We start from the raw sequence: 22,511 nt of genomic DNA on the forward strand, positions 1-22,511 counted from the left end.
ATTTATGCTTACATTTGATGTTTCTTCAGATACGTCTCTACGAAGAGGCGAAGAAGCTGGTGCAGCTGATGACTGAGTGGACTGAGGCCTTTCCACACGACTTCAGCGATGAGCGGATGATGCGTTCTCTCAGAGATATAACACATCATGGAGCTGGCGTGGACGAGGTTAGTGTCACATTTCCTCCGTACATCAAACACTAGATCAGTGTTTCTCCACCTTTCCTGAGCCACGTTTTTTTTTTTTTGGGGGGGGGGGTGTTGGGGCACATCACTAACCGAAAATGTTACAAAATGTCGCCACGACCTCTCACGTGCATCACTAGTCTATTGTAGGAACGATGCAATCTGCTTCGTGTTCCCACACGGACGAATATTACATTGCTCGGGCAGTCGTTACACCACGGACACTAGACAATTACATAATATTTGCAGAAAATTATGAATAAATGTTAATTTCATAAAAAAAGTGATAATTCCTCACGGCACAGTGGTTGAAAATTACCACACTAGATGACACTAACTATATTATATACTATATTATAGAGCTGTAAATCCCCATTCAATTCCATTGGACTGCACTGATGCTACCTTTTGTTGTGTCCACTAGAGGGCGCTAAACTCATTTTGTTCACTAGATGGTGCATATGCGTCTTTTGGTCAGTTAATGGCACTGACACACAGTTCACTCGTCATCACTTTCTATTCATATGATTTATTTTTTCCCTTTCTTTTTGTCACTAGTACTCATTACGAGACATACAGCAGGCGACTGACCGTCTTATGAAACGCAAGTCAACATTCGCTGTGCTAAACTCCATGCTAGCCGAGCATCCTGCCTCACCGGAACCGGAGGAAAGAAGCGGCATACTGAGCATGTGCGATGACCCCATCATCTTCGCCCAGCAGCTCACACACATTGAAATAGTAAGCACTTACTTGGGACTCCATAGTATGATATTGTACACTAACCACACCTTTAGTCATATAGTAAATATGTGGTTGTGGTGTACAAATACAACTTTTGAAGATTTTTCTTCATCACCATTTAACTTTTATTGCTGATTCTTTTTCTTCCAGGACAGGATGAGTTTGATCGGGCCGGAGGAGTTCACCCAATCATTTGCAGTGAAGAACCCTCAGGTAGATGTGCAGTGACAGTTATTATGTCTGTGTGTGTCTGGACTTAAAACATGACATGACCAATTTTCCCTACTTACTGACTTACAGGTGTTTGTGTGTTGGTCTTTTTTGTCTCTCATGTGCATGTTTTCAGTGTCAGGGCAGCAACCTTGAGGCTTATGTGAGGTGGTTCAACAGACTGAGCTCCCTTGTGGCTACTGAGATCTGTATGGTATGTTCACTGGTGTTTGCATTTAGTCAGCTTGTAAAGATTTCATGGCGCTCCATACGGGTTGTTTAGGAGTCTGTGACTTATTCGTGTTCTGGCATTGCAGCTGACCAAGAAGAAACACAGAGATGGAGTGGTCAAGTTCTTCATCGATGTGGCTCAGCAGTGTTTGGATATTGGAAACTTCAACTCCCTAATGGCCATCATTGGTGAGTATTTTTTTACCATGAACTCTGCTGCCTTTTGTTCCAGCTTTTGAGTTTTTCTTTTTTCTTTTTCTAGACCTGATAGTGAAGTATTGTTGTCTTACAAAAAAAGCACAGATGGACTCTTTTTGTGTGTGTCACTAAATCTGTGATTCTACCTTTCAGCGGGGATGAACATGAACTGTATTTCCAAGCTGAAAAAGACCTGGAATAAAGACAACACTCACAGGTTTAAAACCTTAGAGGTGAGAAAAATCACATGACCAAATACTAAATACCATCATGGAGGACACAGTACACTATCATTGCCTTATTCTTGGTTGTCTCAGAACCTGATGGACCCATCCTATAACTTCAAGAACTATCGCACTGCGCTCCATGACGCCACTGAGATGTCCAACACTGCTGACAGCACCCAGGAGAAGATTGTCATTCCTTTCTTCTGTCTTCTCATGAAGGACATCTTCTTCCTGGATGAAAGCTGTGCTAGCAGGCTTCCTAATGGACACATCAACCTCAAGGTTGGTACACAATTAAACACACACCTCGGTTTTCATCATTAATCTGTACTTTAACCAAATAAACCACACAAATGTAATAAATAAAATATGGATGAGTATAGTGTATGTAAGTGTAGGTAGCTATGATTAGATTTGACTCAAATGTGTTTTCTTTTTTTTCAGAAACTGGAGGATATTACAAAGCCGATCAGCCAGTTTCTGCTCTGGCGTCAGGCCATATGCCCATTCCACAGAGATGAGACAATCCTTCAGTTTCTCATCACCATGCCGATCATCACCGAAGACGGTAAATCAACCCGCTGTTATATCTTGTCTTGTTTTATACTTTATCATGTACATTATATGGATAAAAATGACTGCATGTGGATTAGGGATGAATGTATTATTTTTTTATGAGACAATTACTTAAAGTTATGTGTGGTGTTTTGTTTCTGCAGAGCTCCATCTGATCTCTGAAGGCATCGTGAAGGACAGCCGTCCATCTTTTTGGGGGTTCCTCACACAAAAATTAAAAAAAAAGAAAAAACAATAAACCATTCAAAACCATTCTTATATTCCTTTCTTTCTCTGAAGATCCTCTGTCCCATCAGTCCAGCATCATTCAGGATGCTCACTCACTTTTGTTCTGCTCAGCCATTGGGGCAGATAATTTTATTCATCTAAATGCTTTGGGGATGAGACTCTGAGGCCATGGTTTCAGTCCAAAAGGTCTTACTCAAACCAAAACGGATGCTAACCAAATAGATTTTTCTCATAAGAAATCATTCATTCATTCATTCATTCATTTTCTACCGCTTATCCTCACCAGGGTGCTGGAGCCTATCCCAGCTGTCTTCGGGCGAGAGGCGGGGTACACCCTGGACTGGTCACCAACCAATCACAGGGCACATATAGACAAACAACCATTCACACTCACATTCATACCTATGGACAATTTGGAGTCACCAATTAACCTAGCATGTTTTTGGAATGTGGGAGGAAACCGGAGTACCCGGAGAAAACCCACGCATGCACGGGGAGAACATGCAAACTCCACACAGAGATGGCCGAGGGTGGAGTTGAACTCGGGTCTCCTAGCTGTGAGGTGCTAACCATTTGTCCGCCGTGCAACATTATTAGAACCCTCTAAATATTAAATAACACCCATATAATCACCTTTACATTTGTATTATCCAATATAGTAGCCATATAAACATGATAACAAACATGTTAGCAGTTCCGCATTAATTTTTTTATTTATTTATCGTACTCAACATGAAATTCCTCTCCGTGAATCACCACCTTATCGTGGTGGAGGGGTTTGAGTGCCCGAGTGATCCGAGGAGCTATGTTGTCTGGGGCTATATGCCCTTGGTAGGGTCTCCCAAGGCAAACAGGTCCGAGGTGACGGGACAGACCAAGAGTGATTCAGAAGACCCATATGAGCAAGAACGAGAGGAGACAACGTACCTCGCTTGGATGTGAGATACCGGGGCCTCACCCTGGAGCCAGGCCCGGGGGAGGGGCTCGCAGGCGAGCGCCTGGTGGTCGGGCCTTCACCCGTGGAGCCCGGCCGGGCCCAGCCCGAAGAAGCCACACGGGATCTCCCCCTCGTAGACCCACCACCTATGGGGGCAAGCATAAGGGTCCGGTGCAATGTGTGTTGGGTGGCGGTCAAGGGCGGGTGCGTAGGCGACCTGGTCTTCGGCGGCCAAATCTGGTTCTTGGGACATGGAATGTCACTTCGCTGGTGGGGAAGGAACCTGAACTTGTGCGAGAGGTTGAGACATTCCGACTAGACATAGTCGGACTCACCTCGACCCACAGTTTGGGTTCCGGAACCAAACTCCTCGAGAGGGGCTGGACCTTGTTCTACTCTGGAGTTGCTGCAGGGGAGAGGCGGCGAGCTGGTGTGGGCTTATTAATAGCCCCCCGGCTTGGTGCCTCTGTGTTGGAGTCAGCCCCGGTGAACGAGAGGGTCATTTCCCTACGCCTTCGGGCTGGGGAAAGGGTCCTGACTGTCATTTGTGCGTACGCACCAAATGGCAGTTCGGAGTACCCGGCCTTCTTGGAGTCCATCAGAGGGGTGGTGACTCCGTCGTTCTACTGGGAGACTTCAACGCCCATGTGGGCAATGACAGTGTGACCTGAAGGGGCGTGATTGGGAGGAACGGCCTCCCTGATCTGAACCCGTGCGGTGTGATGTTATTGGACTTCTGTGCGAACCACAGTTTGTCCATAACTAACACCATGTTCGAACATAGGGATGTCCATAAGTGCACTTGGCACCAGGACACCCTAGGCCGCAGGTCTATGATCGACTTTGTAGTCGTATCATCAGACCTGCGTCCGCATGTTCTGGACACACGGGTGAAGAGAGGGGCTGAGCTGTCAACTGATCACCACCTGGTGATGAGATGGATTAGATGGCGGGGGAGGATGCTGGACAGACCTGGTAGACCCAAACGAGTAGTGAGGGTGTGCTGGGAACGTCTGGCAGAGTCTCCCGTTCGTCGAGTCTTCAACTCTCACCTACAGCAGAGCTTCACCTGCATCCCGGGGGAGAACCGGGATATTAAGTCCGAATGGGCCATATTCCGTGCCTCCATTGCTGAGGCAGCTGACCGGAGCTGCGGCCGCAAGGCAGTCGGTGCCAGTCGCGGCGACAGGCCCCGAACCCGATGGTGGACACCAGAGGTCAGGGCTGCCGTCAAGCTGAAAAAGGAGTCCTATCGAGCCTTGATGGCTTGTGGGACTCCGGAAGCAGCTGACAGGTACCGTCAGGCCAAACGGTTTGCGGCTTCGGCGGTTGTCGAGGCAAAAACTTGGGTGTGGGAGGAATTCGGTGAGGCCATGGAGCACGACTTTCAGTCGGCCTCGAAGAGGTTCTGGCAAACCATCCGGCGCCTCAGAAAAGGGAAGCAGTGCCCAGTCCACACTGTTTACAGTGGATACGGGGGCCTGCTGACCTCGACTGGGGATGTAGTCGGACGGTGGAAGGAATACTTTGAGGCCCTTCTCAATCCCACTGACATACCTTCCATAGAGGAAGCAGAGTCTGAGGACACATACGTGGACAGTGCCATCACTGTGGCTGAAGTATCTGGGGTCGTTAAGACGCTCCTCAGTGGCAAAGCTCCGGGGGTGGACGAGTTCCGCCCAGAATTCCTCAAGGCTCTGGATGTTGAGGGACTGTCTTGGCTGACACGTCTCTTCAACATTGCATGGAAGTCAGGAACAGTACCTTTAGACTGGCAGACCGGGGTGGTGGTCCCCCTTTTCAAGAAGGGTGACCGGAGGGTGTGTTCCAACTACAGGGGGATCACACTCCTCAGCCTCAAACGGGGCAGGAGTCTGGTTCGCATTGCCAGTAGTAAGTCGAGCCTGTTTAAACGTTGGCCGCCGCCAAGGCTGCCCTTTGTCACCGATTCTGTTCACAATTTTCATGGACAGAATTTCTAGGCACAGCCAAGGTGTTGAGGGAGTCTAGTTCGGGGGCCTTAGAATCTCATCTCTGCTATTTGCAGATGATGTGGTTCTTATGGCTTCTTCGGGCTGCGACCTTCAGCGTTTACTGGGACGGTTTGCATCTGAGTGTGAAGCTTCTGGGATGAGACTCAGTACCTCCAAATCAGAGGCCATGGTTCTCAGTCGGAAAAGGGTGGAGTGCTCCCTCCGGGTTGGGAATGAGGTCCTGCCCCAGGTGGAGGAGTTCAAGTATCTCGGGGTCTTGTTCACGAGTGAGGGAAAGTGGGAGCGTGAGGTCAACAGACGGATCGGTGCAGCCTCGGCAGTAATGCGGTCGCTGTACCGGACCGTCGTGGTGAAAAGAGAGCTGAGCCGGAAGGCAAAGCTCTCAATTTACCGGTCGATCTATGTTCCCACCCTCACCTATGGTCATGAGCTTTGGGTCAAGACCGAAAGAATGAGATTGCGGGTACAGGCGGCTGAAATGAGTTTCCTCCGTAGGGTAGCTGGACTCACCCTAAGAGATAGGGTGAGGAGCTCAGCCATCCGGGAGGGGCTCAGAGTAGAGCCTCTTCTCCTTCACATCGAGAGGAGTCAGTTGAGGTGGCTCGGGCATCTAGTCCGGATGCCTCCCGGACGCCTCCCTGGTGAGGTGTTCCGGGCATGCCCAGCCGGGAAAAGGCCCTGGGGCAGACCTAGGACACGCTGGAGGGATTATGTCTCACAGCTGGCCTGGGAACGCCTTGGTGTCCTCCCGGTGGAGCTGGAGGAGGTGGCCGGGGACCGGGAAGTCTGGGCTTCCCTTCTAAGACTGCTGCCCCCGCGACCCGGACCCGGATAAGCAGAGGAAAATGGATGGATGGATAGATGAACATGAAATTCCACTCTAAATACGCTCTGCAATATGACTCTTGAATATATGTCCATTGGGGGGCATGACAGAAAATAACATAGTAGCATTGATTTAGGGCAAGAATACATACAATTTGCTTAAACAGACATTTTGTATTTACTAATAGGTCGTATTCAACCATAAAACAGCGATCATTTAGTCATTATTTTTTGAAAAATCGTGATTACAGAGAGGGAGCGCTATTCCAACCACAATATAATAAAAGATGACTATTATTGTTTGTATTTCGTGATGCTCTTTACCTCACCTGCTTCCCCTGACCTCACATCAACGGGATAGAAAGAATGAGAAAAAACTAGAAGAGAGATTCTACTAAAAGTCATTCTACTAATGTTCCTAATGGAGCTGTGCTAACAGTCGCATGGTTGCAAAAATTGAAGTCCATTTGTGGCTCTACCCGTTCTCATCAGGTAGTTCCTCCCATAGTTCACAGACTTCAAGTCACGTGTTAGCAGAGTTCTTTTACCCAACGTTAAACGTTAAACGCACATAACACACGGCACACGTTGTTCAGTGCTGAGTGAAGCCAAAATGACTTTTGCTGAGTTTAAGACAAAACTCCGAAGTTATGAGGATGTTGAAAACATGCGCGCAACTGTGTCTGAGGACAATGTCATGAAGGCAAGAACACAGTTTGGCACAAAGCGCGCGCCCGCCGGAGTAAAGGACAGCAATTATGTGGACGTTGTATGTTACAAGTGTGGTGCAAGTGGACACATTGCCAGATCCTGTTCGTGCAGACGATGGTGCCATCACTGCAAAAGCAACACACACAACAGTGCCAGCTGCAGACGGAACAAGCAGCGGGATGACGTGCGTAAAGCAGCCGACGAGACTGGGGGCAAGGAGTATGCATTTCGGATATGCGACTCTGAAGAACCAGCGCTGGATGTCAAGAGGAAAGGCCTGATGGTGGATGCAGGTGCGACGTCTCACATAATCACGGACATCGCAAAGTTCAAGAAGTTTGACAGCAGTTTCCAAGCCGGGACTCACTGCGTGGAGCTGGCTGACGGCTCCAGATGCAAAGGAGTGGCCAAGCGCAGAGGTGACGCGGAGGTGTGGCTCATCGACAGCGGGGGCAGGAGCTTCCGAACAACGCTGAGGGGTGCCTTATACATCCCAACGTATCCACAAGATATCTTTTCAGTGAAAGCTGCCACTTCCAGCGGAGCCACTGTGACCTTCAGTGGGAAGAAAAATGTGCTGCTGCACAGAGACGGTACCAAATTCCCCATACACGTACACAACAAACTTTATTATCTGCACACATCAGAAAACATGTGTAAGACTAATGACCAGTGTAAGAAAAGCCTTGATTTGCAGAGTTGGCATGAAATCTTAGGTCATTGCAATTTTGCAGATATAATGAAACTGAAAAATGTTGTAGATGGAATGGAAATTAAGAATGAAGGTAACAAACCTGTTTCACAGTGTGAAGTATGCATTCCAGGGAAGTTTGTCCAAACTAGAAACAGAGGGCCAGATGTGAGGGCTAAAGCACCTCTGGACATGGTACACACTGACTTAGCGGGTCCTATAGATCCAGTGTCTAGAGATGGTCATAAATATGCACTTTCTTTCACAGATGATTACTCTAGTGCAATTTTTGTTGACTTTTTGAAACACAAAAGTGACACTGTACAAGCAACAGAAAAATTCATTGCTGATGTGGCGCCCTATGGCAAAATAAAATGTATGCGATCTGACAATGGCACAGAGTACACATCCAGAGAGTTCCAAGCATTAATGTGCAAGATGGGTATTAGGCATGAGACTTCCGCTCCATATTCTCCACACCAAAATGGTACAGCGGAACGCAATTGGAGAACCCTGTTTGAAATGGCCAGGTGTATGCTAATAGAGAGCAAGCTGCCAAAGATGTTGTGGACCTATGCTGTCCAGACAGCTGCTGTGGTGAGAAATAGGTGTTTTAATAGACGTACAAAACAGACACCTTACTACATGTTAACAGGCAGACAGCCAAATATTGCCAGAATGCAGAAATTTGGACAAGTGTGTTATGCTTACAAACAACAAAAAGGAAAGTTGGACTCTAAATGTGAGAGGGCCATTTTTATTGGATATGATAAAAATAGTCCGGCCTACATGGTGTACTATCCCAGCATCAGAAAAGTACAAAAACACAGACTTGTAGAGTTTGTAGTTAAAAAGAATGAGGAGGTACTGGATGCAGATGATGATTTTGACATTCAAAATGAGAGAAAATGTGTGACAAGCCCACTAGCTAACCCACAAGTGATAGAAAGTCAGGAAGTGTTCACAAACAATGAAGCAGATGTGAAAGACGAACAAAATGCTCAAACAGTGAAGTTAGAAAATGAAGAAGGCAAACAGGAAGAACACAAACCTGCTGAGAAACGTTATCCTGATAGGGAGAGAAGAAAGCCTGACTATTATGGTGATCATGCATGTGTTTTTGAGGAGGATATTACTAATATTGACTACTGCTACAGACTCCTGTGTAATGTTCCTCAAACATACACAGAAGCAATCACTTCAGTTAATGCAAAACAATGGGTTGATGCTATGGATGAAGAAATGCAGTCACTACAAGACAATGTAACTTTTACCTTGACCACTCTTCCCAAGGGTAAAGATGTAGTGGGGGGTAAATGGGTTTATGCAATGAAAAAGAACACTGATGGATCAGACAAGTACAAAGCCCGATATGTAGCCAGAGGGTTTAGCCAAAAGAAAGGTGTAAACTATGATGAAACTTTCTCCCCTACAGCTAATATGACCAGTGTCCGGGTATTAGCACAGAAAGCAGCACAGGAGCAGCTAGTTGTTCACCAGATGGATGTAAAAACTGCTTATCTTCATGCACCAATCGAGTGTGAAATCTACATTGAACAACCTGAAGGTTATGAAGTTGTATCAAAAGAAGGTGACAAATTAGTGTGCAAACTAGAAAAATCCCTGTACGGTCTAAAACAGTCAGGACGCAACTGGAATAAGATGTTGCATGATTATTTGTGTGAGATGAAATTTGTACAGAACCCAGCCGATCATTGTGTTTATAGCAAAATTACTGAACAAGAAAAAGTGCACATAATCATATGGGTCGATGATTTGATTATTGCTGCCAATGATGATGAGGTCTTACAATGTGTTAAAGAAATGTTGAAACTCAAGTTCAGAATGAAAAACTTAGGTAAACTAACACATTACCTGGGTATTGACTTTGAACAGTCTGCAGATTGTGTTAAGATGTCACAATGCAAATATGTACAGAAAATACTGAAGAGATTTGACATGTTAGACTGTAAAGCCAGAGCTACCCCTTGTGAACAGAAACTTGACTACAGTGATGATGCTAAACTAATGGATGATGTGAGGAAATACAGAGAGGCAGTCGGGAGCTTAATATACTTAGCAACATGTACAAGGCCAGACCTGAGTTTTATAGTGAGTAAACTATCTCAGTACTTCACTAGACCGACAACTGATCAATGGACAACGGTAAAGCATGTGTTGAGATACTTAAAAGGTACTCAAAACAAAGAACTTTGTTTCAAAAAGCACAAAGGTGAAAACACAATCCATGCTTATAGTGATGCCAACTGGGCCGCTGATATTGATCGAAAAAGCACGACAGGTTACTGTATCAGCCTGAACAAAGATGGGCCATTTGTTTCATGGAAAACTAAAAGACAACCTACAGTTGCACTCTCTACTTGTGAGGCTGAGTATATGGCTTTAGCTGCGACCATGCAAGAGTGTCTGTATTTAAAACAGCTTCTGAAGTATTTTGATGGACAGGTATACAGGTGTTTAGTCTATGAGGACAACCAGGGCACTATAGCTCTAGCCAAAAACCCTGTACATAGGCAAAGATGTAAGCATGTGGACATTAAATACCACTTTGTGAGATCTACTTTACAAACTGATGATGTGACATTGGAATACTGTCCAACTAATGAAATGGTTGCAGGCATCCTAACGAAACCAGCCAGTAAGCTGAAGTTGATGAACTTTGAAACCTTTATGTTTGATGAATGAACCATGGACTATGAACACCTAATGAACTCTGAACTTATGATTTTTGTGTGAGCATTGGAAAAAAAAAAAAAGAAAAACCTGTGAAGTTTATGTTGACATGATTCTTGTAAAATGTGAGCAAGTGGGGGTGTTGATGTGCTCTCATTTCATTTTGTTTGTTAAAATGTTATGATTTATTGGTTCATTTTGGTATCACGTGACTGTGATTAGGGAACTGCCCACATGCTCTAATTAATATAAAACAGGTGAGCCCGTGTGTGCGGGTGCTTCACTCAGCACTGAACAACGTGTGCCGTGTCTTATGTGCGTTTAACGTTTAACGTTGGGTAAAAGAACTCTGCTAACAGCAGCGATAGGGCTTGCCATTGCACAGCAGACAGTCGGTTCGTCCAACTGAAATTTGTCAATCGAAACGATTGATTGTGCCAGGTAAACAGATGCACGTCCCATAAACATCCGGAAAACGGTGTCGTTGGCAACTGGGGATGTAGATTCACTGTTGCTACACAAATAGAGTGGGGCCCTATCTGGTATAGCAAGTCCTCAGGCTTCTCCACATTCCAATCACACAGTGCCGTGTCATTCGTAAAACATGGGTCTCGATATATTTGCATTTGTAAGCATACAGTCCCCTTGTCCATTACGTCACAACCTTCCAGATCATAAGTCAGATTAGTCTGTGGACTAAATCAGTCCCCATGCGTTTTCAAGAAATAATAATGGTTTCCCACTATTAATGGCAAAATCCGATATCTGCATATGGTCATGGGTCGGGTTACGTTTACTTCCAACCACATTCCTTGACAGTGTGTTTCATTGCACTGAGTCAGGCTAGGTTTAACTTGTAACCATACGCGGTCCGATATGTTTCATAAGTGTCTCCACGGCTGCACTGCTGAGGAGGTCAATGTTCTCAACAAACGTTCATTTGTTAAGCATTAAGCATTTGCAAGGTACATTTGGTACTATTCAACGTCATTGTAACATCGTGTAAAACTTCTGATGTTGCATCCCACATATCAATGTTCCAACCCAGAAATGCGTCTATTACATGAGCTCCCCCTTTCTGTGTTTCTACAGTTGTAGGCATCCATTGTGCCACCCTGCGGAACCCATGAGCTGTCGCCTGACCTGTGGATGATAACATGGATCGTGTAACTTCTCCATCAATGGTGTTGAATACTCCTAACAAAGTTCCTGTTCCCCCTAACAGTGTATCATACCACGCGCGCTTGTTCCTTCGTGGCCTGCAGGTTGGTATCGATGGTAACCTAATCTCCCAGTGAATCTCATTATGTGTCATCTGGTGAGCCATGTGTGTGCATGATGTCACTATTGGCACTAACGTAGGGTGTGTCACCTGCTGATGTTGTGGTACTACCAAAATGACCCAAATCATCGATGGTCGTACTGCCATCTCAGTTGAGTTCGAAATCCAAATATCCATGTCACTTGTTATCACCGTCCATTGTGTCCCATTGGTCGATGAGCATGGTGCAGTTCCACCTGATGCGAAAGGATTACCCGTCAGTCGACAGAGGGCTACTTCAGCTGCAACAGTAACGTTGCATCCCGCCCTCAGGATTATGGACCACTTGTGTCGTCCTCTGTAGATGTCGCATTCCGAAGTGACGTTTGCGATACGACAGGCAGACCCCGCGGGACAGTGGAAGTCATCCTGCGTGCGATCATTGGTGCTGTTCCTCCATCCCACTCGAACCACGCGAGGCAAGCGAGGAGCTCCTTCCACCGGTGTCACCCAAAAGTGGGCATTCCTCGGGCCACATGCAAGCAGGACAGCCAGGAGAGTGCCCCAACATAGACCATCCTCATTTTCCTCGGGCCCCTCCCGCCGGACGTCCCACCAGCAACCTCAACATCCACGCCCCGACGCTTGCCACCAGACTGTGAACACAGATATAAATCATACTGAAAAACAAAACACATGATTAGTTTTCTCTCCTATAACATTTATGGATGGGCACATTGACCCATTTAGTTTCTCCGTCATAGAGAATGGTCACTACTTTTATTTATTTACTATCATTTCCTTGCGCAATGATTTCTCCAGGTCTCGGCGGGCCTTGGGTCTGTTTGACCCACACTTTAGCCCCCACTTTATCTGTCGATCCAAATCCTCTGTCTCCCCTTGGCGTTTGTGCGACAGGAGGATCCACCTCTACTGCCAGAGAGAACAGGCAGGGTTTGACCAGGAGCTGAGCGATCTTGTCGCCCTTTCCTCAGCAGGGGGCACCGTTCTCTGTACGCGTCGCCGATGCTGCACAGGTCTAGCCACACGAAGCTCACCATCACCCTCCCTCTGCTCTGGATCAGGATACAGATCAGGGAAAAACTTCTCCCAATCCTCCTCTCGATCCCAGGCATCGGGATTATCCTCCCCACTTACCACAAAAGCTCGTATTTTCACCTCATCACCCCTGAGATTTTTCCTCTGCTTGTGAGTAACATGCCTCGTGCTAGCAACAGCCTTCTCACACATCCGCTGTAAATTAGCTTTTTTGCACTCCAGCAATGTTATTTTGGTTTGTAACATCTGATTCTCTATTTTAACTTTATCAACTTGTCCTCTTAGTTTCAACGTTTCATGCTCCAGGCTAGTGTATTTTTCTGTCTGAATTTTCCATGCCTGCGCGCATGCCCACATGCACTTAACAGCTCCTCCAAGCGGAGCTTTTGGTTTTACCACTACCCCAGACAAAACCTTAATCAAATCATGAACATCAGCGGTCTTTTCGGCCCATGCCTCAGGACCAGAACTCCCGGCTTGCAACAACTTATCAGCTACCGTTTTCCACGGCGCTGCCCCCCACCCCGGAACAACTCTGCTCTCCGCGGCGGGAGTGTTTTCCTTTTTATTAAACATTTCTCTCACTGAGTCTCTCCCCCCTTTTTTTTTTTTAAAGTATCCTGTTCGTGACGCCAAAATGTTTTATGAAATACCTTGTTGCAGGTTCGGAGAGATCGCAGCAGAGAAATGACCACAAACAAGGACTGTATATATATTAGTGATGTTTAATAATAAAATATACAGCAGTTCACAACGTTTCCCATCATGAGTTATTATGCTAGACACAAGCTGTCACCCCCATGCCCCCACATAACACTCCAATCAACACAGTTCAGATCCAGAATAGCATACCTTACCGTTGACAGAGGGCGGAGAGCCAAAAACACCCCGGTAGAGTAATCTGGAAACCGAAAGCTGGACACTCGTGCACAGTTCACAGCAGACTCTAACCGGGATTGAGAAAACAAATGCTTTATAGACTCGCCCGTGCGAAAACAGGTGGCCAGCCTGTCTCCGCAGGAGAGGAGTCATCGCCTCCGTCCTCTGCCTCAGGCACCTCAATGTCTCACAACATTCTAGTTCGTTATCAGGATATGGGCATAATATTTATCCCGTTGCCGGGACCAGTTCAAAACAAGTTATACAAGCGGAAACCGTTCAGGTAGATCATCCTCAATTTGTTGCATAACCATGTGGGTCAGCTCAGGACAACACAAGTAACAATCTCTTCCTTCATGCAGGAAAGGGAGAGATTGCTGCGCTCACAAGCATCACGCAGCAACTCGCTCAGCAGATGGCCGACATACAGAAGCAGCTAGCAACCCTTACTGCTGCCCAAGCAAGTGGCAAGCATGTCTATGCTTCTAAGTCCACCCCTGGCTGTAAGCTAGGTACGGGGCGGGGGGCGGGCAAGCAACCAAAGAACCCGTCTTCTGTTCCCAAGCCTGGATACTGCTTTTGGTGTGGTGAAGACGGCCATGTCAAGACCAGTTGTGGTAATCCCCCAAACGCTGCACTCGTTGCTGCCAAAAGGAAACGGTTTGCGGAAAGGCAACAAAACTGGCAGAAGTTAAACAAAAGTCAGTTTCAGTTGCGGGGCAAACTGGATCTGGTGTGAACTCACAATGTCCCTTCCAGAAACACGTAAATTGTCGAGAAATAACTCAGAACTTACCTGCTGTTCCATCCCGATTACCCAATGGCTTGGTTGGATCCCGTTGCACAGCCAATATCAAAATCGCTGGGGAAGACTTTAACTGTCTCTTAGACACGGGATCGCAAGTCACAACAATCCCAATATCCTTTTATAATGAGCTTTTTTCCGACCAGCCAGTGAGATCATTAGGAGACTTACTTCAAGTTGAAGGAGCGACTGGACATGCCGTCCCTTACGTGGGATATGTGGAGATGATGGTCACTTTCACAAAAGAGTTCCTGGGAGAAGATTTTAACGTTGCAACGCTAACGCTTGTTGTTCCTGACGTTGGAGGCCATCAGTCCCCAGTGTTGATTGGCATGAACACCTTGGAGCCCTTATATAGTCACTATCTGGGGAGTGAATACTCGGACTTCCAGCCAACTTCCAAAGGCTACCGAGCCGTGCTCAAATTACTGCAGGTACGCAGTAAGCAGCAACAGGGCAAGGATGGAGTGGTGAGGTTAGTCGGTAAGTCCCCAGTCACCATTCCCGCCAAGCGTACTAGCGTCGTTGAGGGCTTCATCTGCACCAGGATGTCATCTTCTGGTCAATGGGTGCTTGTGGAGCATCCAGCCTTACCACTGCCTGGTGGGCTGTGTGTTAAAACCACCTTAGTCGTGGCCCCAAGCCAATCCAACAAGAAGATTCCTGTCATCCTCAGTAATGAGTCAGATCATGACGTGACCATTCCACCTCTCTCCACCATTGCAGAAATTGCAGTATCACCACAGATCCTCTCGCACAGCGTATCAAGCCATTCATCAGGAAATCCTACCAACACTCTGAAGTTGGATTTTGGTGACTCACCGATTCCGCCAGAGTGGAAGAACAGAATTATCAAGAAACTTGGGAAGATTCCAGATGTCTTCGCACTCAGTGATATGGATTTTGGACACACTGACAAAGTAAACCATCACATAAAATTGCATGACGAAACTCCATTCAAACACAGAGCCAGACCCATCCACCCTCAAGACATTGAGGCAGTCCGACAACATCTAAGGGATTTGTTGGAGGCTGGTGTCATTCGGGAATCGGAGTCTTCGTTTTCATCACCCATTGTCGTGGTCCGGAAGAAAAATGGTGATATACGCTTATGCATTGATTACAGGAAATTGAACCTTCAGACAATCAAGGACGCTTATCCCCTGCCAAACCTCGAAGAGTCTCTTTCTGCTCTGACTGGTTCGAAATGGTTTAGCGTTCTTGATCTTAAATCTGGATATTACCAGATCGACATGAATGAGGCCGACAAAGCTAAAACAGCTTTTGTGACGCCCATCGGATTCTGGGAGTTCAATCGGATGCCCCAAGGGGTAACAAACGCTCCATCCACATTTCAACGGTTAATGGAGAAGAGTATGGGAGATCTTCATCTAAAAGAAGTTCTTGTTTTCCTTGATGACCTAATTGTATTTTCAGATACACTGGAAGAACATGAGCGGAGGCTGTTGCGAGTATTACATTGGTTGAAGGAATATGGTCTGAAACTCTCTCCAGAGAAATGTAAATTCTTCCAAACATCTGTGAAGTATCTGGGACACATTGTTTCGGAAAGGGGAGTAGAGACAGATCCAGACAAGATTCATGCCTTAAAGTCCTGGCCAATTCCGAAAACTTTGAAAGAACTGAAGTCATTCTTGGGATTTGCTGGGTATTACCGGAGGTTTATTAAGGGGTATTCCACCATTGCCAAACCTCTCAATGACCTAACCCGGGGGTATACACCTACCTCCAAGTCTCTGAAGTCCAGCTCAGCGAAATCCCAGGATGCCAAACAACCCTTTGGTGAGCGATGGTCGCCTGCTTGCCAAGTAGCATTTGACACGCTCATTACAAAGTTGACCAGTTCCCCTGTCCTTGGTTTCGCCGACCCGAAGCTGCCGTATATCTTGCACATCGACGCCAGCACTACCGGGCTCGGGGCTGCTCTATATCAGGAACAGGAGGGTCAGCTGAGGGTTATCGCCTACGCCAGTCGTGGCTTGTCAGCAAGTGAATCAAGGTACCCTGCCCACAAACTGGAATTTCTTGCACTTAAGTGGAGTGTCTGTGAAAAGTTTCATGACTATCTGTACGGGGGCCACTTTGTAGTAGTGACTGACAACAACCCGCTAACTTACTTGTTAACCTCTGCAAAGTTGGATGCCGCCAGTCACAGATGGCTTGCTGCCTTGTCCACCTACACTTTTAAGTTGCAATATCGAGCTGGGAAGCAGAACCTTGATGCTGACGCACTGTCTCGTCGACCTCACAGCCACCCTACTGACCTGACAGTACCGAAAGACTGGGATCTGATCTCCAAATTCACAGATGAGCATGTGGTTGAACCAGGTGAAGTAGATGAACTTGATCCTGATGTTGTTTCTGCGATCTGTCATCGCTGCCTTGTCATCAGTCAGCCGGGCAGTACAGCAGAGAGTTCCCTAACTCTGGTTGAATCTTTGAGTTTGACAGCCAAAGCCATCCCTGACTGTTATGTCAGCGAGGACCATCATGGTTTACCAGTTGTTCCCTCCCTGTCACACCAGGACCTCAAGGAAAAGCAACGTGCTGATCCTGTCATCAGAGAGGTCATACATCAGATGGAGACTGGAGAGAAGGTCCTTCCAATGCAAAAGCAAGAGCTACCAGACCTTGTGTTGCTGCTGAGGGAGCTTGGCCGTCTTGAGCTACAAGAGGATGTTTTGTATCGGAGGAGGTATGAAAGGGATAAAGTCTTTTTCCCGTTGGTGCTACCAGAGGAGCTGCGGTCAGTAGTTCTCACAAGTCTGCATGATGACATGCGACATATGGGTATCCAGCGAACTTTGGACCTTGTAAGTTCTCGGTTTTTCTGGCCTCATATGACTGCCGACATTGAGACTAAAATCAGGACTTGTAACCGTTGTGTGAGACGTAAGACACTACCAGAAAGATCTGCACCATTAGTTAATATAAAAACCACACGTCCTTTGGAGTCACTTTGCGTGGACTATCTGTCACTAGAGCCAGATCAAAGCAATATTAAAGATATCCTTGTTTTCACCGATCACTTTACAAAGTTTGCAATAGCTATACCCACAGCAAACCAAAAGGCGAAGACGGTGGCAAAATGTCTATGGGAGAACTTCATTGTGTGCTACGGAATACCTGAACGGCTCCACACAGACCAAGGACCTGACTTCGAGTCTAAAATGATTAAGGAGCTTTGCCAACTTGCTGGAATTTCAAAGACTAGAACAACTCCATATCATCCTCGAGGGAACCCCGTTGAGAGGTTCAACCGCACACTACTTGCCATGCTCGGAACTCTTGAGCATAAACAGAAAAGCAAATGGAAAGATTATGTAAAACCGTTGTGACGAATGACGTCACAGGATTCACCCCATACGAATTGATGTTTGGCCGTTCACCACGTCTTCCGGTGGATCTAGCTTTTGGATTGCCGGTACAAGAAAATCAACCCACCACACACTCTCAGTATGTGGCAAGTCTTCGTTCCCGACTTGAAGAAAGTTTTCAACTTGCATCCAAAAATGCTGTCAAATCTGGTGAACGCAACAAAGCACGATTTGATCAGCGAGTTACTCCGTCAAGTCTGGAAGAAGGAGATCGAGTCTTAGTACGGAATGTCAGGCTTCGTGGTAAGCACAAGCTGGAGGACAAATGGGAGCAGGAAGTCTATGTTGTTGTGAAGCGTGCTGGGAATCTGCCTGTGTATACAGTACGACCTGAAAACAACGTGGACGGACCAGTTCGTACCCTGCATAGAGATTTGCTACTTCCATGCCCTTTCCTACCAGCAAGTGGTGACTCAGAGCTTTTACAGACTACACCACCTCGTCGTCCTTTCACTCGGAGCCAGAAACAAGCCAGTGCTGATCAGACCGAAGATCTGGATGATGGTAACGAGTGGGATATACCCCAACTCGGGATTGAACCAACAACATTCCAGTTCCATCATTCAAACCCAGCTAAACTCATTACTGAGATCACACGTCAGCCCACGTCCAAGGCTGTCGATCTTTCACCTGTGCCTGTGACTCCTATTTCAGAAATTATGACCGTACCTGCTGATGGGGAATCTGCTGCCGAATCAAATTCCTTACCCATGGAAGAAGACCCTGAGCCTGGTGAGAACTTACTTGTCAAGTCAAACCATTGTCCAAAATAATTTAGATGAGACAAACATGAGAAAAAATAAATAAAAATAAAAAATACTTTTCATAGCCCTCATTAAGGGAATAATAAATTTTTCGTTGCAATTAACAAGTTATTTTTCTAAATTAAACACGGGAGATCAGGTGGGAAAAATCTAAACCGGAAGTGGAATCACCTTTAAGCGCACCTGGGTGTCGGCATTAGGGCACTTCCTTTTTTAGCAGGTAAGGCTGCAGACAAGTGGGATCAAAAAGGTAGTCAGAACTGCACCCCAAACCTTGCGCGAACTGGAGCTACAAAACTGAAGAGGCAGCCGGTTTTCACTGTCAAGTTCCTTCTAGCCTTGCGCATCCCCTGAACTTGAAAAAGGGATCCAGTCTTTCCTCAGTGTGGCTACTCAGACCCATTTTGACAGTGAAAAACCGGGCAGTGAGCTGGAAAAACCAGGAGTGCTTGACCTGTGTGTGGAAATATCAGGCAACAAGAAAATAATCACTGCATCGAGAATAAATAAATAAATTGGACAGATCAAAATGGCTGATCAGGTCGCTACCAAGACCATGGAGCAACTTAAAGTGGACAGGACAACGGCAAAGAGAGCATTTACACGACTCTTTGTCTCTCTTTGTCACAACTCTCATGTCAGAAGAAGAGCTAAAGTGCTATTTTGACAAGATCACACAAGAGGCTGAGAGGGTCCTGGAGGCAAATGACAACATGGAGGCCGGACTGATTGCAGAACTGGAGGCGGAGCTAGGGACAGATGAGGAAGTACCCGAACAGCAAAAAGCCGACCTAGAAAGGACTGCAAGTGAATGCGAGGCAAAACTCAAGGAAGTCAGACGCCTGATCCGAACGACTCTTTGGTCAAACTTTGGATGTGATGAATTGTCCACAGCCTTTCAAGTGGCGGAAGCGGAGTACGAGCGTGTTGCTGCCGTGAAACCAAGCACTAAACTTGAGACATATGACTACATGTGTCACGCCCTGTGTGGGTTCCCAAGTGACAGTTTGGGTTTGAGTTACCTTCTTGGACTTTGGTTTCCGTTTTGAACTCTTTTTGTATTGGACTTCCTCTTTTGCCCCGTCTGCCTTAGTTGCCATGGTCACCCACACCTGTCCCTAATTTGTACTCTATTTAGTTCAGGTGTGCGCTTCTCCCTTTGTGGAATCATTATCATTTGTCCTTCTGCTACCTGAGTTGCCTTTTTCCTGCTGCCGCAATTGCAAAAATAAATATTTTTACCTGCATTCGGTCCTGCTCTCTGCATCCTGGGGTCGCACCGCAACACAGACATGCCGAAGCGTGACAACATGCTCAGTCATCTTCAACAGTTGGTGAGGTCGTCAAAGGAAGCCTATGGTCAGTGGAAGCGTTGGATCCCACCGGAAAACGTGAGGGATCTCCAAAACCAGCTAAAGGCGCTGGAGTTCCAGGTTCCAAAGCTCATCTCCAGGAAGGCAGACTTCATCCAAGCTAAATGCGAAGAAGATGCAGAAAGGCCACAAGAACCCTACAGCCCCAGTTACCCCATGCAGGCAATCAGATTGAAGCCGATAGCCCTTCCCAAATTCTCAGGTAACAAACGTGATTTCACCAGGTGGAGGAAAGATTGGGAAGCCCTTCAAAACCAAGGGTAACCACTGGGCTCAAAAGAAGTCAAAAAGGTGCAATTACTGGACAGCCTTGATGACAAAATTACCAGAGACTTTCGCCTCACTTCATACAATACGGCAAAAGACATTTTCCGTGTGCTCGAGAACCGCTTCGGCAACAGAGCAGCTATTGCCATCGAAATTGTTGAGGAGTTGCAAAAAATGCCAGCCGTCAGAGGAAACCAACCACGGAAAATTGTTGAGTTGATTCAGGCAGTGGAGAAAGCACTGCAGGACTTGATCGACCTTGGAGACACAGGAGCAATCAAGAATCCCTTTGTAACAAAATCAATTGAAAGTAAACTTCCGGAACTGCTTAAAAAAGAGTGGCTTGTGCACGCAGCTGATGGAGGGAATGGTGTAACTCCGGCAAGAAGATTTGACTGTCTGTTGGCATTCCTAAAGGCACAGGAGTCCATATGAGCAACTGGAGTTGCTAAGAGAGGAGGAGCCTCACAAAAGAGACCCCAGATCGGAGCAAAGATATGCCAGAACAAGACTGACCAAAGCAGGTGATGACCAGGTCGGCTGTATTGTCTGTGGGGATAGCAAGCACAGAAGAAAGCTGTACTTCTGTAAGCAATTCAGATCCCTCAAGCTACCGGAGAAGAAAGGGGCAGTGCAAAGGCTTGGTGCATGCAGGAAGTGCCTGGAAGTTCATGACGACCCCTCAGAGTGCAAGTCTGGATTCCTATGCAGAAACCAAGACTGCAGGAATCAACACGCGGCAGAACACCATTACTACCTCTGCCCGAATGCAGAGGTGAAGAGAGCCTCTGCAGATCAGAAAAGTAATGTCGGTCCCGTAGACGTAAAAGGCAGGAAGAGAAACACGGAGGAACAAGAGTTATTCCTCAAGAAACTTTCCCCTGACCTGGCAAAGCAGTGCAGGGATGTCTTTTCCAACAGCACGTCCAAGGCCCTTAGTACTCTTAAGTATACACCTACTCTTCTGACGGAATGTGGTTTGCGAGAGCTCCCAGTGTTAATGATGCTCCTTGAAGTCACCGCAAATGTGGGACAGTCAATTGGAACGCTTATCGATCTTGCCTCAGACACCAACTACATAACTCACAGAGCTGCTAGGCAACTAAACCTCCGAAGCGAGGAAATCACCCTTGTTGTGCATGGCGTTGGAGGAATGAAAATTCATGTTGAGACAAAAAGATACCTCCTAAAAATCAGGGTCAACACATCAAGGGGCACGGTCAAATCACACCAGATGGTTTGCTACGGTTTGGACACGATTGCTGATGTTCATAAAACAGCGACCCCCAAACAACTGCAAAAGTTCTTCCCAGACACCTCACTCGAAGAATTGAGGAGACCCAAGGAAGTAAACCTCCTTATAAGTCACCAAGAGGGTTCACTGGTACCGCAACAAGTCAGAGCTGTGGGAGACCTCGTATTGTGGGATGGACCTCTCGGAAAGACAGTTGGGGGAACTCATCCAGAACTCTTTGAAGACCTTCATGTCGCTACCCACATGTCCAAGGCACATTTCGCGCGGTCGATGAGGGCAGCCGCCGTGAAGTACGAGGAGCTCGTTGGAGGGCGCCATAGAGAATCTCTGCTAAGCCAGAAGATGTCAAGGACTTTAACAAGTAAACGCGATTTCCTAAACTGGTGGAAGTGGGACAGCATTGGTGCAGCTTGTGAACCAAAGTGTGGAGGCTGTCGCTGTGGAAACTGCCAACCAGGTGGCAAAGAAATGACTCTTGCTGAGGAAAGGGAACTGGAAGTTGTGAAAGCAGGCCTCACCTACATCACAGGGGATGACCACAGCAAGGAACCCCACTGGCATGCCAAATATCCTTGGTTGGAAGACCCAGCCTCCTTATCGAACAACAAGAGCGCTGTTGAGGCCACCTTTCTCCGAACAGAGAAGCAATGGGCAAAAGAACCAGAATGGAAGGCTGCGTATGCTGAACAAGTGCATGAGATGGTCGCCCGCAAAGCTGCGATGGAGTTGTCCAGGGAAGAGATCCTCACTTGGACTGGACCCATCTGGTACGTAAGCCACCTCATTGCACCAAACCCCCACTCTGTAACAACCCCGGTAAGACTCGTCTGGAACAGCAGTCAGAAATTTAGGGGCAGGAGCCTAAATGACCCGCTGATGAAAGGCCCAGACGTTCTAAATCAAATCCGTGCTGTCCTCCTCAGATTCAGGTGTGGAGCCTATGCTGCTCTCTGAGACATTAAAAAGATGTATAACTCCGTCTGGTTGGAGGACCAGGAA

Source organism: Doryrhamphus excisus, linkage group LG10 (genome assembly GCF_037039965.1).
Source record: "Doryrhamphus excisus strain RoL-2023G ecotype Guam linkage group LG10, RoL_Dexc_Guam_v1.1, whole genome shotgun sequence".
Lineage (NCBI taxonomy): Eukaryota > Metazoa > Chordata > Actinopteri > Syngnathiformes > Syngnathidae > Doryrhamphus > Doryrhamphus excisus.